This window comes from Anguilla anguilla, chromosome 16, assembly GCF_013347855.1.
Source record: "Anguilla anguilla isolate fAngAng1 chromosome 16, fAngAng1.pri, whole genome shotgun sequence".
NCBI classification, from domain to species: Eukaryota; Metazoa; Chordata; class Actinopteri; order Anguilliformes; family Anguillidae; genus Anguilla; species Anguilla anguilla.
In genome coordinates this window covers 9,318,360-9,335,192 of record NC_049216.1, presented here as the reverse complement: position 1 = coordinate 9,335,192, position 16,833 = coordinate 9,318,360, and the positions used below count along the sequence as shown (strand labels likewise).

General features: G+C 42.4%; 5 non-coding genes across 5 annotated transcripts; 2 read left to right on the top strand and 3 right to left on the bottom strand.

Moving 5' to 3' along the window:
• Window positions 1–521: 521 nt before the first annotated feature.
• On the bottom strand, window positions 522–594 carry trnak-uuu. The gene has a single exon. It is a non-coding gene; the product is annotated as a tRNA-Lys (tRNA).
• A 145-nt stretch (window positions 595–739) lies between these two features.
• Window positions 740–811, top strand: trnaw-cca. The gene has a single exon. It is a non-coding gene; the product is annotated as a tRNA-Trp (tRNA).
• A 697-nt stretch (window positions 812–1,508) lies between these two features.
• Window positions 1,509–1,581, bottom strand: trnak-uuu. The gene has a single exon. It is a non-coding gene; the product is annotated as a tRNA-Lys (tRNA).
• Window positions 1,582–1,726: 145 nt separating this feature from the next.
• On the top strand, window positions 1,727–1,798 carry trnaw-cca. The gene has a single exon. It is a non-coding gene; the product is annotated as a tRNA-Trp (tRNA).
• Window positions 1,799–2,933: 1,135 nt separating this feature from the next.
• On the bottom strand, window positions 2,934–3,006 carry trnak-uuu. Its single transcript has one exon. It is a non-coding gene; the product is annotated as a tRNA-Lys (tRNA).
• Between the last annotated feature and the right edge of the window lie 13,827 nt (window positions 3,007–16,833).

The following is a 16,833-nucleotide window of genomic DNA, read 5'->3' as shown; positions in this document are numbered from 1 at the left end:
ATTCCAACCTTGGTAATGAAGTAATATTTTCACCGGGTTGTCCACATTTATATAGCCTGCATGAAACAACATGATAAGAACGCACGGGGCAAAGTATCTAAGATGCGCTTTTAGTAGTCCATCTTCGGAACATTGTAGTTTCACCACGGCAGACCCACGTCAATAACATCCGCCGTAGCATAATTACGTAGCCTAGTGTAAGTGCAGTCGGATTCTCTTAGCACCACGGTTGTCTTTTCCTAAATCCTAATGAATTCTCCTTTACATCTTTCCTTGACCTCATGACGTTTTCCATCGAGGTCAAGGAACAGTGGTTAGGAAAAGACATAGGACGTGATTTTTTTGACTATTCAGACGTAGCCCAGGACTTAAAACATAAAGGCTTCCACCCGAGTTTGGGGAGGGTTCCCTATTGGGAGATGGAAGTATCATTCACCATTTTCATTGTAATGCTGACTTGAAACTAGTGCTTCATGAGTTAAAATACAGCGTTACTTTGAACCAAGCACTGTGAATCATTTCGCCCGAACAGGGACTTGAACCCTGGACCCTCAGATTAAAAGTCTGATGCTCTACCGACTGAGCTATCCGGGCTCTTGTGGTGAGTTAAATCAGGAGTCTGATCCATATTGGGAATTGAATAACGCATTCAGAATGGATGATATTTGCCATCGGGGAGTTGCTCATGCATAATAATATGCTAATGTGGTGCAAGTCACAGAACAGGACAGTCATCTGTGGCCTCGTGGCGCAACGGTAGCGCGTCTGACTCCAGATCAGAAGGTTGCGTGTTCAAATCACGTCGGGGTCAGCTCTTCTTTGTCTGCTGAACCCTCTAAAAAAACGAAGCTGCAGTTTTGCAGAACACAAACGTCTGCTACAAGCGGTACATCCGAAGCTTGACCATTGCTGAAAAAATGACATCCCTATAAAATTTGTTTTTGGAGCAATTCTTGGCTGAGGTGGTGGGAGGTGCCGAATTGATGACAGGTGACACAGAGTCACCTTAGACCTCGTGTCATGTCCAGCACCACTCGCATTCCCTAATTCTTATCTGGGGCTCCACCGGCTGGCTTCCCTGAGTACACCTGCAAGGTCGAGGCACGATTGAATCTTGTGTTCCTTGCCACCCATATCTCGATGCCACATTCCCCTGTCCTGCAGGGAATGTACTGCCTGAAGGAACAACAGGCTCTGAAAGGAACCAGTCAATTGTCCATTGGGATATCAGGCCCAGGATTGTACAGGTGCAGCAAGTGCTCCACCCACTTAACACACTCATTCTGAATAGGAGCCAGTTTGTCTTTCTCATGTCAATAAATTGTAGTTCTTGCACGAGCCTCACCCAGCAGGACTTAAAACACAACGGCTTCCACCCGAGTTTGGGGAGGGTTCCCTATTGGGAGATGGAAGTATCATTCACCATTTTCATTGTAATGCTGACTTGAAACTAGTGCTTCATGAGTTAAAATACAGTGTTGCTTTGAACCAAGCACTGTGAATCATTTCGCCCGAACAGGGACTTGAACCCTGGACCCTCAGATTAAAAGTCTGATGCTCTACCGACTGAGCTATCCGGGCTCTTGTGGTGAGTCAAATCAGGAGTCCGATCCATATTGGGAATTGAATAACGCATTCAGAATGGATGATATTTGCCATCGGGGAGTTGCTCATGCATAATAATATGCTAATGTGGTGCAAGTCACAGAATGGGACAGTCGTCTGTGGCCTCGTGGCGCAACGGTAGCGCGTCTGACTCCAGATCAGAAGGTTGCGTGTTCAAATCACGTCGGGGTCAGCTCTTCTTTGTCTGCCGCACCCTCTAAAAAAACGGAGCTGCAGTTTTGCAGAACACAAACGTCTGCTACAAGCGGTACATCCGAAGCTTGACCATTGCTGAAAAAATGACACCCCTATAAAATTTGTTTTTGGAACAATTCTTGGCTGAGGTGGTGGGAGGTGCCGAATTGATGACAGGTGACACAGAGTCACCTTAGACCTCGTGTCATGTCCAGCACCCCTCGCATTCCCTAATTTTTATCTGGGGCTCCACCGGCTGGCTTCCCTGAATACACCTGCAAGGTCGAGGCATGATTGAATCTTGTGTTCCATGCCACCCATATCTCGATGCCACATTCCCCTGTCTTGCATGGAATGTACTGCCTGAAGGAACAACAGGCTCTGAAAGGAACCAGTCAATTGTCCACTGGGATATCAGGCCCAGGATTGTACAGGTGCAGCAAGTGCTCCACCCACTTAACACACTCATTCTGAATAGGAGCCAGTTTGTTTTTCTCATGTCAAAAAATTGTAGTTCTTGCACGAGCCTCGCCCAGCAGGACTTTAAACACAATGGCTTCCACCCTTTCTTGCTGTTCGATTCATTTGAGTCATCGGGCTCATTCCAATCGTTTATATGCCCTCATCTCCTGGGTCCATGCCTGACCTGGAAATCGATCGAGGTCCACCCACCTTTAAGGCCATCCCAATCCATAAATGAACAACCTGTGAGTTTACCTGTCCACATGTGCCACATCTGTAATTGACGTGGCGTCTAACTGACACTTGTCTGAGCAAGGATATTCCTCTGGTTTAATTGATCTTGTCCCGATTCCTCTATTCTCGTATCTCATCCTTGCATATCTCCCTGCATCCACTGGTGGGTAGAGTTAAGGGGCGAGGAAAAGATATAAGGAAGAGATGCAAAGAGTGAAAATAAGCAGTTGGAATGACCCCATACATTCTGGAAAGGGATCCATATCAGGATGCCAGGAGTAAGAACAAATTGTTGTCATGAATCCATAGATTTTGGAGAGGGTTCCATATTGGGAGATGGAAGTATCATTCACAGTTTTCATTGTAATGCTGACTTGAAACTATTGTTCATGATTTAAAACATAGCGGTACTTTGGACCAAACACTGTGAAGTATTTCGCCCGAACAGGGACTTGAACCCTGGACCCTCAGATTAAAAGTCTGATGCTCTACCGACTGAGCTATCCGGGCTCTTCACAGGATAAGCAGTCTGATCCATATTGGGAGAGGAACATCACATTCATAATCTATAATATTTGCCATCGGGGAGTTGCTCATGCATAATAATATGCTAATGTGGTGCGTGTCACAGAATGTGACCGTTATCTTTGGCCTCGTGGTGCTCTCGTGGCCTTGTTCATAGGTACAGGTTTGAAGATGAAAAAAAATGTATGCTAAAATTGGTAGTTTGATAATTTGACTATCACAAAAGAGACAGCGATCCTGTCTCTTTTGGCTACACTGAAAACAGTGACCACCCTTTCCATGAAGCAATAGAACCGGCTTATCAAGCAGATGAACCTCACCCTGTGACACAAGCAGGAAAAAGCTCATGCAGGAGTTTTTAACTCCAGCTCCTGCTGGCGACAGCATCTGCAGGCATTTGCTCCAACCATGCACTACACCACCTGATTCACTAATGAGCTTACTTCCTGAACCTGGAAAGGACCACTTCCTGGGCAAAGAGAAAATGGAGGGAAAACTGTTTTTTCATGATCGAGAAGGAATTATTCTCAGTTCAGCCTCACTTTCTTTCATTACCATGGGACTACAAAGGAGAAGTACCAGTAAGCCCCCCCCCAAAAAAACGACATTGGCCAAGTTTGGAAAAAAATAAGACCAAACAGAACTTTTTATACAGCAGCTATCTCCAGGAGAAATAACCCTGCCCCCTTTGTTGTCTGGATCTACAACTGGCAGAGAATGGGTGAGATCTATGATTTTTTTAATTAGACTTTTGTATTAGATATATAGACCTAATTTTGACCTGTGTTCTGTGGAGGGGGTGGGTATTGTATTTATTGTACTGTTGTTGTTGTGGTTTGCAGGGTATTGGGTGTGGACTTTAAAAGATTGTTTAAAGCAGTGGTTCTCAGTCTTGGTCCTGGGGTACCACTGTGTATGCTGGTTTTTGTTCTAACCACAACTGCTGGAATTATAACAAATTGTTAATTTTTGATAATTGGGTACTTTTCATGTTTATGGGGGCTATTTATCCCATTTAGCAACATTATAGATCAGAAATACTTGTGTGTGTCATGAGAAATAAACGTCCTTAATTTGTTCGGTTCTGTAAAGCAGTGAAACCAATTATCCACAACCGAGCTGTTCATTGCAGAATGTCGTTTTTTTTAACCGTCATTATCAGATCACATTACTATATGCAACCAGCAGGGGGTGACATTGCACAAAATATTTCAGCTTTATTAAGAGTTCTAGGTTCTCTGTAAGAGATGTGTTTGGGAAGGAGGGCTTCCTGGATTCAAATTGAGTTTGTTTGAGGTGCTCTTCAGATGGGATAGGTATAGACATCAAAATCAAAGAACTCCAAGGCACTCGCATGGTCATATATGACCATGCCACGATAAAGAATGCATTTTAATTGTTAAAAAAGAGAGTGCCTTGGAGTTTTCTTTGATTTTGATAAAATATTCCTGATGTTGAGTATGAAAAAGCTGTCTCTCTCTCAGATTGTTCATACCCTGAAAGGCAGTACAAACTTGTGTGTGTGTGTGTGTGTGTGTGTGATGCACAGGACACATTCAATGTATATTTAGTTCTGAACAGACTGTGGTTTTAAACATGTCTACTTCATATCTAAATCATGTCTTCCGTATCATGTCCATCACATGCCCCATTTTCAATATTCACATTTCAACTGCCCCTCATCTCATTTTAACCAATCATAATTGACTGAACAAGGATCAACTTGCCAAGCAGCTTGGTGATTGGCCACTCTGATAAAGACAGTAGCACTGGAATCCTGACAGTGCTCTCTAATACCAAACAGAACATTCGGCCTTCCGTCTCCCACTTGAATACATTGGAAATTCCAGAAATGCTTTGTCCTCAACAATATGTCTCACCAAATCCACTGAAAATGCTACTGATCGTGTTTGTTAATATCAGTAATAATCTATTTGGCTGAATTGAACTCACGAGGAAGACCACTGTGATCATCTAGTCATCGCTTTTTCTGTAGTTTTTTACTGTAAGAAGGCTGCGGAAATGTATTTTGCTGCTTCTGTGTGGTCGCTTGCATGAACAGCTTGTCAATCATAATGTGAGAGTGAAAACGTGTAGTTGTACGTTCTGTGCAGATGGGCGTAACTGTTCGTTCAGTAATGATGGGTATAGTTACATGCTTGATGCTCATGGGTATGGGTGTATTTACATGCTTGATGCTCATGGGTATGGGTGTATTTACATGCTCAATGCTCATGGGTGTGGGTGTAATTACATACTCAATTCTCATGGGTATGGGTATAGTTACATGCTCAATGCTCATGGATATAGCTAGTATTGTCAGTGCTCATGGAAACAGTTGTAAGGTCGGGGCTTATGGGATAGTTCAATGTTAATTTCTAAAGGGTAAAGATGGTTGTTTGGTATTGATGGGAGTGTAGATGATTGCCACAATCGCAGAGAATGTCTCCACCTGTGTGTCCGCGAGACAGAGAGAGAAACGTGTATACGTAATACCTGCGATATGAACACAGGTAGATGGTTAGCCCAATACATTAGAGGTCAGTGATACTGTAAATGAAAAATGATACCAGCTCATCCGCAGTTTGCAGGGCATTCTCATTGGCTCACATTTCCCTGAACTGTGTGAAAAGTATAAGTGAAAGATCTGTGTCAGCACCCTTGCCAAATTGCACCGCCCCCCCCCCCCCCCCCTTTAGACTGAATGAGGGGCGTATCGGGCCTCTTAGGCCTGCAGTTCGTCCCGGCCTGCTAAGACGCCTGTCCTTCAACAGGAATATCCAGTTTCTGGTTGCGTAGTCCCGTGTGAAAAGGACGTCATGGCGAGGCCGCTTCCCTGTTTTGGGAAAAATCACGGCACGCATCAGTTACTTCACGTCACCGTCTCTCGCTGTGTTTTCTCTGAGCGCTGATCTCCCAGGCTAACGTCTCAGTACGGCCGCCGTAGTTTTCCCTGAGCGCTGATCTCCCAGGCTAACGTCTCGTTACGGCCGCTGTAGTTTTCCCTGAGCGCTGATCTCCCAGGCTAACGTCTCATTGCGGCCGCTGTAGTTTTCCCCCTAAAGAGCCATATTGGGAATCGAGGGAAGGCACCGTCTGACTTCCAGGTTCTCATAACACGGACCTCTCCTCTTACAATGGCTGTACAGCCGGCGGCTGAACAGGCATTGAAAGAATCACAAAGACTCACTCTCCTCCGTCCCGCTAGGGCGCCGACACGCGACACCCCTAGCGGGACGGAGGAGAGTGAGTCTTTGTGATTCTTTCAATGCCTGTTCAGCCGCCGGCTGTACAGCCATTGTAAGAGGAGAGGTCCGTGTTATGAGAACCTGGAAGTCAGACGGTTCATGTGACTCTTGTGTGATGCGCACGCGAACGCAGCATCACTTGCATTGCTGCTCTGGAATAAATCTGTCCGTGGTAGCCAATGACACGGAGCGATCAGTTCATGGGTGGCCGAATGGTTTGCCAGTATGATTGCAGAGTAATAATGCTAGAGATATACTACACTTTAATTTGTCTCACTAAATGGGTTCAGGGCCCATATTCATAAAGAATACAGGCAGGATGTTGTACAGTAGACACCTGATCCTAGTTCAGTAGTGTTCTTTCTTTCTTTCTTTCTTTCTTTCTTTCTTTCTTTCTTTCTTTCTTTCTCTCTCTCTGCCAGCACACCCCCTCCTTCCTTCAGGGGACAACTTCACTGTGACAGAATACACATTCAGTTTGAAAACACATTTAAGCAGCAGAGCCGAAGTGGAGAATTCGTATTCCCACGTGCACGAGCGGGATGTTTGTACAGTAGCACTGATGTGTAATGCTTCCCTTTTACTACAACTTCCACTGCGTGTGTGTGTGTGTGTGTGTGTGTGTGTGTGTGAGTAAGAGAAAATCTGTTTGTTTGGCAGCTTGTGTAAAAGCTCAAAATTTTGATTATGAATATGGGAAATTTCAGTTTGTGATGATGAAAATGCGGAACTTCTTCATTGTTATCGTTAATGGAGCAGCAACACTCTTCCAAGTGGGTGTGACATATAAAGTGACATCACTTCTGGACCTGGTTCAAATATGTATTTGAAATGCTTTAACTCTTTAGATTCCAGTCAAACTTTAGAAAAAAGTTTTGTTCTGAACATTTGTGAAAACAGACAAACTGAAGCTGCTATACATGGACTGTAGTCTCTGTGTGTTATATTTTAAAATTTTCTGTAGTTAATCCAGTTTCACTTTATGGTTTTGTTTAAAATTATTATTTCTGTTTTGGTGTGTTTTAATGGCCCACCGTGCTGCTGCCAGATATGCAGTAGATACTACAAGCATTGTTTCTCCTGATTAATTTTCTTGTTGAACTTTTCAATGGAAAAAATATTCAGGAGAAACAATGCTTGTAGTATCTACTGCATATCTGGTAGCAGCATGGTGGTTTGAGGCTCATTTGATACCTTGGACCCTTGATGTCTTAAAGCCATTTAGCCAACAAATGTGTTCCATACTGTATCAGCATAATTTACAGCTGCATCTAGTACCACCCCCCAATTCCCATAGAGATTTTTGTATTGATATGTATAAGATATCCAGACTCTGACGATGTTGATAGGTGACAGACATCAGGAAGTCATGGCATGCAAGTGATATGCAACCAAATACAAAACATGACTCTCTTATTTGACATTATGTTAATTTGTCTACTGTATAAGTGAATTTCCCTGTTTCTAGCTTTTTCCCAAACAGTTCACTGCAGCGTGGCATAGGAGGTCTCAGGAGTGCATTTGTTTAATTCTTGTTAATTTTCTGACCAATGATTTGTTGTTAAGACCATTAAAAGCTTAATATTTTACTATTTTGGGCTTGGCCCATTTTTTTGCCCAGGAGTGTGTATATATATATATGTATATATATATATATATATATATATATATATATATATATATATATACAGGATTCAGGGTGTATTGAAGCGGGTAAAGGGTTCTAGTCATGAGCAGATATATATCTGCATAGCTTATACACACACACACACAAATATACATATATATGTATATTTGTGTGTGTGTGTGTGTGTGTATAAGCTATGCAGATATATAGCGGGTAAAGGGTTTTAGTCATGAGCAGATATATATCTGCATAGCTTATACACACACACACACACACACACACAAATATACACATATATATATATGTATATTTGTGTGTGTGTGTATAAGCTATGCAGATATATATCTGCTCATGACTAGAACCCTTTACCCGCTACAATACACCCTGAATCCGTCTCTGCACTAAACCCTACAACATCCATGAACTGTATGCTGTAACACCCCACACACACACAGAAATTCGGGGAGAGTAAGGAAGTTTCAGGTTTCCATATGCCTCAGCTTTCCACTTGTGTTTTCTAAATGATTTATTTTGCCGCATAACATGCGCAGATGTTGTAATAACCATATCTTAGGCGTCACTGTGCATTGTTGTGGAGTGTCAGTAGTTGTGCAACTCGGCAATTTAACACAAGCGATACTTCGCCTTCATGTGATGTGTTGCAATGCCAGACTATGTCAGAGCAGCGCAGAACTGTGGTGAGTGATGCCATATTCTCTCGTCCTGTGATGGAACTATGCCAGCCCCATTGTTAATGAGTGATGACTGGATGACATCCAGGAAGTTTCCTCACTGATTTGCAACACTCTCTGCTGGCACACACTGCTGGCACACTCTCTTTGCGACACTCTGTTGGCTGGTGTCATTGTGCCTGCAGGAAGGCACCTTACAGTGAAACTGTGAAGTGTCTGCTTAAAAAAAAAAAAGAAAAACTTCCAAGTGGGAAGAAAAACGCTCAAACGGTGGTGAGAAGAAAAGAAAAAAACGGAGAAATTCCAGGAGGAACTCGGCTTGTAGAGGGGGAGCCCATCCTCTGCTGGCTGGCCCAGTGTTAAAGCTAAGGCAGATTGAACGGTAACATAACGAAATGAGGGATCTAACAGAGCAAGCAATAAAATGGGTTGGGTGGGTTACAGTCAAATTAGGTAGTTAAATTAGGTGGTACAGGCAGGATCCCAAGCAGACAGATGTGTGGTAATATGCAGTTGAGAGGGGTGTGGTGATGCGTCCAGGCCTTCAGGTTGTGTCATGGTGTGGGCTCGAACCAGGAGAGGGACGAGGCTGCAGTGGTCAGAAAACTCGGGGCTGGGGAAGGGGCAGAAGGCCCCAGGAAGGAAATAGAGAAGAGATGAAGGATCAGGCACGATGAAATCATGAGGTCAACCGCTGCATATGTAGAGGCCTGAGAGTAATATGGCAACGCCCCAGTGAACTATGCTGTGGCAGCATGTCTAAAAGTGAAGAAAGGGGGTGCACACAACCATTAGAGTGATCCTGAATAGACAGCGCCCCAACAAGGCTCAGAAGAACATACCTGAGCATTCACATGCAGTGGCACGGCTACAGCACAGTCTGCTCAGCTCACACAACAGCTCTATGCTACTGATTTAGCCCTCCCAGACAGCTTTAACAAAAGGGCTGACTAAAGAGTTTTTTAGGAGAAGGAGAAGTCTTGAGCCTATACTTAAGGACAAAGAGTGTGTCTGAAACTCGAACATGCCAAGGGAGATTATTCCATAAGGCTTGAGCTCTGTAAGAGAAGACTCTGCCTCTCATTGTAAGTTTTGATACACTTGGAAGTTTCAAATAGCCAGTGCCTTGTGCACAAAGCAGGAGGAGAGTAGAGAACAAGTAACTCTCCAAGATATTCTGGAGCCTAATCATTTGAAGCCTTGTTTGTGTTAGGAGTGCACTGTTATCTAAATTTAACCGCTAACTAATGAAGAGATGTGAGCTCCGGACTGATATGCTCACCTAGTGGCTACATTCTATACAGTTTGGAGACGTGTCAAGGCTGAACTAGTGCAGCCAGGCAATAAAGCATCACAGTAATCCAAACTAGAGGTTACAAAGGCATGAAACATTTTTTCGCCATCGTTCAGGGACAACATCTTCCTCAATTTAAATATGTTCCTCAGATGAAAAAACCCTGCTCTTTTGATATTATTAATGTGGACCTTAAAGGAGACCTGAATCAATAGTCACACCTAGGTTTTTAACAACTGCTTTGGCTGAGACAGAGAAGCCTTCTAGATTTAAAGACACATTCAAAAATGTATCCCTAAGAGATTTGGGGCCTACTACCAATATCTCAGTCTTATACAAGTTCAAATTCAAGAGGAAGTTTTGAGTCACCCAGGCCTTTTCCCATTATGACAGGGCCTCTAGTTTGGCCAGCTAGACGACTTTGCTGGGTTTCACTGATATATAAATTTGCATAGCAGAAGTAGTTAACACCATGTCTGCTTATAATGTCACCAAGTAGGAGCGTATAGAAAGAAAAGGGCAAAGGACCCAGAACTAATCCTTGTGGTACTCCAAAGGTTACCCCTGAGCACTGGTATGACTCGGTGTTTGCCCTCACAAACTGAAATCTATCAGAGAAATTTAAACCACAAAAGAGCTTGTCCAGTGAGACCAACTGATTTTTTTTCTGAGGATTGGACGGACAGAAAGTGGGCTCGACAGAAAGGCAGGACACAGTGAGTGGCAGTAACTTTGTGAGCTAATTAAATTCATGCTCTATTTGTTTCAGGAGAAACTGTAAACATCGAATTTGGATGAGTGAATCCTCCAGCCTCAGGCATGAAAAGGGGTCAGGGATGCAGTCTAAAATTAGATGTTTCCTTATTTTTACTGGACCCTGGCTGTGGAGGAGAGTGGGGTGTCTTACATCACGGCTGGGGCCAGCCAATGAGGATTTACCTTTGAGAAGCCACAGGGCTGAATCATGGAGTTTCAACACCACAGGGAAGAAAATCAAGTCAGGACTTGTCCGTCTTTGTTCTCGAGGAAGACACGGCTTCTGGCTGAGGGCATGTGATGTTACAAATCACATTACAAAATCATCATCATCTCATCAGGCGTTCAGGTTTCCACAGATGCCATCCCATGTGAGTTTATTTTTGTCAATGAGGTAGGTTGCAACCTAACAAAAATGAGGCAATGAGGAAGGAACATCATTGGCCATGGTGCCATCGTTCAATCATCACTTTCCTAGCTCACAACTCCACGACTTCCCCATTCCAGCTGAGCAGATCGATAGCCCGGAGCAATTTAGGCGTGTTGTCATCTGGAACAATGCAAGTTTCTACCAGGCTGCCCCGGTCTACGGCTGATTCATTAAACACCCACAACTTTCTGTTGTTTACCTCCCCCCATCATTCTCCATTTCACAATTATGTTGAAGAGTGTTTATTAGCATGGTGGTGGAAGGTCTGTGACTATAAAATGTTATTTCCAGTCATGTGAAGTACTACAAAAAGATCATATTTCTACAGCAGACTCCCATGCCAAAAATGAATGTATTTCGTTGGATGAGTGAGAAGTTTTAACGGTTGATGCACTTGACATCGGTATTCAGAGTGCCAAACTTTAAACACAAGCGTTAGCTGTTAAAACCGCTGGATTCAGAACATAAACACATTTTACTCAATCCTCGCTGTCCTGACAATTTAGGATTAACTTAAATGCATTTTCTTTAAAATATATTGATGTTATATGCAATATCAGAAAATGCATTCTTAAACAGTGTTGGTTAGCAGTTTAACTGCTAAGTTAAATACGCACTTATTGTATGCTGCTTTGGATAAAAGTGTCTGCCAAATATATGTAATGTAATGTTAACTACAGGAACTTCCACTACTTTTGGCCCTAAAATACCCACCCCCCTTCAAATACTGTCAAATAAGGACTCCTCTCTGTCTCTTCTAATTCTGATTGGTGAGAAGCACTCTGCTCCACTATAGTTGCCAATGGTCAACTGCCAGTTGCCACACATTACTAGTTCTCCGTACTGTGCTGTACGATGGTTCTCCCCATGTGCAGAAAGAAGGGATTGCTCACACACCTGTCATGTCAGGGAAATAGTCATGGCCCTATTTCATTTCTCATGTGCCATGTAAATAAGAGATTCTGCTCTAACATGTCATCTGAGATGTCCATTGTTATGCCCTTGTTTGTAAAAGGATGCAAGATAAAATAATTTTTGTCAGCAAAAATGACTGACCTAAAATGTTTGCTATTTTTTTTATTAAACTCAACTAATTGTACCTTCCTAAGTCACTTAATTTAGAATTGTTTTTGTTATCAATTTGTATTACTTTTAGAAATTTTTTTATAAAGTAGTCTGAGCGACATTTTTTGAGTAATTGTAGTTTTCAACAATTATATTTCTCTTTAGGGTAGCTTGGCCACGTTCAACTACTAGTTTCCCCAACACTGTTCATAAATACAGGTTGATTAAAGGTATATGAGGTGTATATCAACATAATATAATTAACTAAGACAATATTCCTAATACATGTCTCTCCTATACATTTTATATGAGCTATACGTTTACATATTTTGTTTACATTTCTTTTTGGTGTTGAAAAACAATGGCACCCATTTGTGGTTGTATGGTCTGGTTTTTCCCCATCATCCCTTTGTGTAGATGCTCAGGCAGGTTGTTTGGCAGGTTTCCATTGGATCTTCCAGCCAGCCTTTTTTTACAGCCCTGAGCCGCAGACATGCGTGGACAAAGGTGGGTGGATCTGCTTTGTGACATCACGCATCAGAGCAGCCTGTACAACCGACTGTTTCTCAAATAGAATGTGAGAACCAGTAGGCTGCAGAGTGTGTCGTTGTTTTATCATATCACATATTTGTTAGAAACTTGTTCATCAAGAAGGGGAGTAATGATAGGAATATTTAACCTTTACTTACCCAGGGTAGGTTCACTGAGCACGGATGCTCTTTTGCAGGAACACCCTGCTTCACACTCACACATACACATTCACACCTGGGAGCTGCCCAGTACAACCACAATCCCCTATGGTTGGCCAATGAGCAGCTCCACTGGAGAGAGAGAACATTTTTTTAGCCAATTAAATCAGGGGATGATTAGGTGGCAAGTTTTTGCAAGAGCCACATCTGGGATTTTTAGCCAGGACACCGGGGAACCCCCTACTCTTTGCGAATAGTGTCATGGGATCTTTAATGACCACAGTGAGTCAGGAGCTTGGTTTATGTCTCAGCCAAAAGACTGCATCTCCTACAGCACAGTGTCCCCATCACTGCACAGGGGCATTGGGGCTTATTTGACCAGAGGGAAGATTGCCCCCCTGCTGGTCCACCAACACCACTTCCAACAGCAACTCAGTATTCCCTGGTGGTTCCCCATCCAAATACTAACCAAGCCCACACCTGCTTAGCTTCAGCCAGTTGGCAGGAGCAGAGTGCGTATGTGGTATGGCTGCTAGCAAATAGGAAGCGGAGATTCTGCCTCTCCGACCTCCGGCTCCTGGCGAGCACAGGGTTGCTGCTGTGAGACCACCGTGAGAACGGTCATGGCTGTCGTCCGCTCCTCATGTTTTTACTCTTGAGACTGGAGCCACTTTTGGTTTGATTGACATCACTCCCGGCCCAGAAACAGCACTGTGACTAGCTAGCTAGCCATCTGTACTGTTTTCAGCACTATGTTGTTTAGAACAAAATCATGGAGAAGCTGTGATGTTACAGTATGTGTGCATCTGGAGTTTTTTTATTTTATTTTTTTACTCAGTCAGATCTGGTGTCCTGTGAAAAGAGATTAGCATAGAGGTTATGACGTGCTGTAATGAACAGATACATGCATTTCAGGGCTTTCTGTGTGGAGTCTGTCTCCGGTGACCTCAAGAAAGCTCTTTTGTCTTTCGATTGGCTGTGAAGCCATTGAAAGAGGAGACCGAAATGTCCTTTCTGTTCCTGCAGACAAAGGTCCGTTTCCTTTTTTTTCTCCCACACCAAAGAGGGAACAGGCTCTCAAAGAGATTTTTGGGTTTTAAAATGTTCCTGTGCTTCCGCTATAATGTCTCCTGTCTGCTAACTTAAGGTGTGTGCGTGTGTGTGTGTGTGCACGTGTGTGTGTATGTGTGTATGTATGTGTGTGTGTGTGTTGTTTATTAAGATTTCCATTAGCTAACCGCTGGGGTCCAACACAGAAGTACAAGACACAATGGATAATTGTACATATATTAACAAGTTGCAATACTTGCAAAAAGACATAACAGATGACTACATTTGGATGGCAGGTATGCTATCTGCCAAGTTACACCTTGGCGGGGGATGTCCCATACCTATACAGCACAGACAGTTTGGCACTTTTCAGGGGTTCCAACATAAGCCGCGTTTCCACCAAAAGTCCCCAGAACTTTTAGTCCCAGGAACTACTTGTCAAGGAACTAAAAGGTTCCTTCAGCCCATGGTTGTCTGCGCTTCCACCGCGGTCTAAAGTCCCGCGAAGATTAGGCAAATTAGCCCATTGACGTATGAAAAAGCAACGTTGTCGTCGGTCCATCTGTCCTATGATTTCTTCTGTAACCCCATACTACCACCGAAGTAGCCTACATTATTTTCTAATAACCGGGACAGCCCAGAGGGGTTTATTCCACTTATATACTCCACCCATATACAACGGGTTACCAACAATGATTATATATGGTTACTTTTGTATTTATTGATTTTTATCGATTTAATCACCTGGAATTGAAATATTCTTCTGCAGCCGTTTGGTCATAGTTTACCGTTGTCAAGCAAAACTAACAAATAGGATATAACAGGCCAATAGTCAGATTGTAACTGTTTTATATATAATCTCAAACACGTTCATTATGCTTTTATGCGAACATTCGCTTTCATGTCTTGACATCCGAAGCGACAGAATGCATTCACATTTCCAATATAACTGGCAACAACAGCAGAAAGCATGCACACGTTGTAAACAATTTGCTGTTTGATTACCTTCTCGTCGTCAATTCCATATAGGCTAATCGCAAAATGACAAGAATAGAACGAAAACTCGGACTTGCGTGAAAATTTAAATTAGTAGTGGTACAGCCACCGTTTGCTTTCCTTCGAAGTTACTGCTAGCCGAGCAGCGAAGTGTGCCCTCCAGATGCGAACCATGCACCATAAATTAGTCCATAGTCTTCCTGGTCTTTTTGTGCAATTGAAGAATGGCAGAGTAAAATTACGGCAGTCTGAAAAAGCTAAAGGGATGATTACTAGAATTAACCTGTTATTTTACCCTGACAAAAAGTGCGGAAGGTGATTTCCAGTTTGCTTTTACTGTATCACCAATGTGAATTACGCAGAACTACCTCATACCTCACATAACTGTATCAAACGTTTTGAGTCAATTACAACGGGCTAACAAAGAAAATCCGGAAGGAAATATTCAGCAACCGAATTAATCCGTTTGAATGTTTTGGTACGTAATATGCTGTCCCAGCACGAATGCTTAGCATTTTATAAAACGAATACTAAAGCAAGAAAAGAACAGAAGAGCACACGTTATAATTCCAAGACGTTGGCAGGCTATAACCAAAACTAGGCTACTGCGCCGCATAACATACAAGTTTGATTTGAAGTTATTATGAAAATAAAATATTTTTAAACATGCCGGTTGAAAATAAACACAAAAAAATGCTGCGAGTACTCGACCAATCAGAAATGTTCAGCGCTGCAAGCTCCACCCAAAAGGTTCCTGTACTTTCGGAAAGTACTACCCCCCGAGCAGGAACTTTATGGGGGGTAAAATAAAGCCCCCGGAACTAAATTTAGACCCTAGTTCCTGCGGTGGAAACGCACTGAGTTCCTCAAAAGGTTCCTAGTTCCGGGGTAAAGTTCCTGCGGTGGAAACGCGGCTATAAATAACAATAATGGCCACAGACTCTCAGCCCTTAAGAACATTAACTTCTGTACCTTCTGACTTCATGTAAACAGGCAAAATTCACAAGCATCTTCACACGTCCACAAAATAAAGCCCAAAGCTTGGGTTATTTTGCTTCTTTTCTGGTTTTTTTTACATCATAAAACATACTCCATCTACCACAATTATTTTCTCTATTGGACATTTAGCTACTGCCGATCTGCCAATGACATCTCATCTTGAAAATATCCAATTGTAGGACACTCAATACATAGGATGTTGTAAAAAAAAAAAAAAAAAAACTTTGTGGTCGCCATCTTGTTTTGTGTGGAAGCTAGTTGGATAGCTCAATAATAATTGCCAAAAAAGAAAAAATGTTGCTTTTATAGCTGTATAATCTTTTTGGGGAGCTCATTTCTATTTCATTTCAATGCATTCTCTATTATTTCACATAAAAAACCACAGAACATCGTTTCATGACTCTGTTACAGATGACATTGTTACAAGGTCGGCCATAAAACCTTGGGCTGATTTATCAACGTTGATGGTTACACTTAGCTACACAGCTGCTTGGTTGTAGAGTGCTTAGCTACACAGCTGCTTGGCTAGCTAGCTTGCTAAATTTATGTTAGTTACCTGGATGGCGAACTAGCTACCTGTAGGTATTCTTTGCATGTTTCTTTGCATTAGGCTACAACAGTGCACTAGCTAGCAACCTTATGTGCTCTTAATTTATAGCTAATTAAAACTAAAAAATACTAAACAATAGCTAATTAACCAGTGAAATTGACAATAGATAAGAAGTTAATTAAAACGTGCAAAATCTAGGCCTGCCATTGAAAGCATCAATATCAAAATGAGGTTGTTACATTATTATTATATATAATATTATAACAATATTAGCTCCATGGCATTCTCTGTTGTAGGCTAGTGAGAGCTCTATGATTTAAACGTCTGTTGTGTAGTTTTTTACTATATAGTAAATCTGGGGACAAAATTGATGTATTTTGTATAATTAACTGATATGTGAAACACATTGTTTGAAG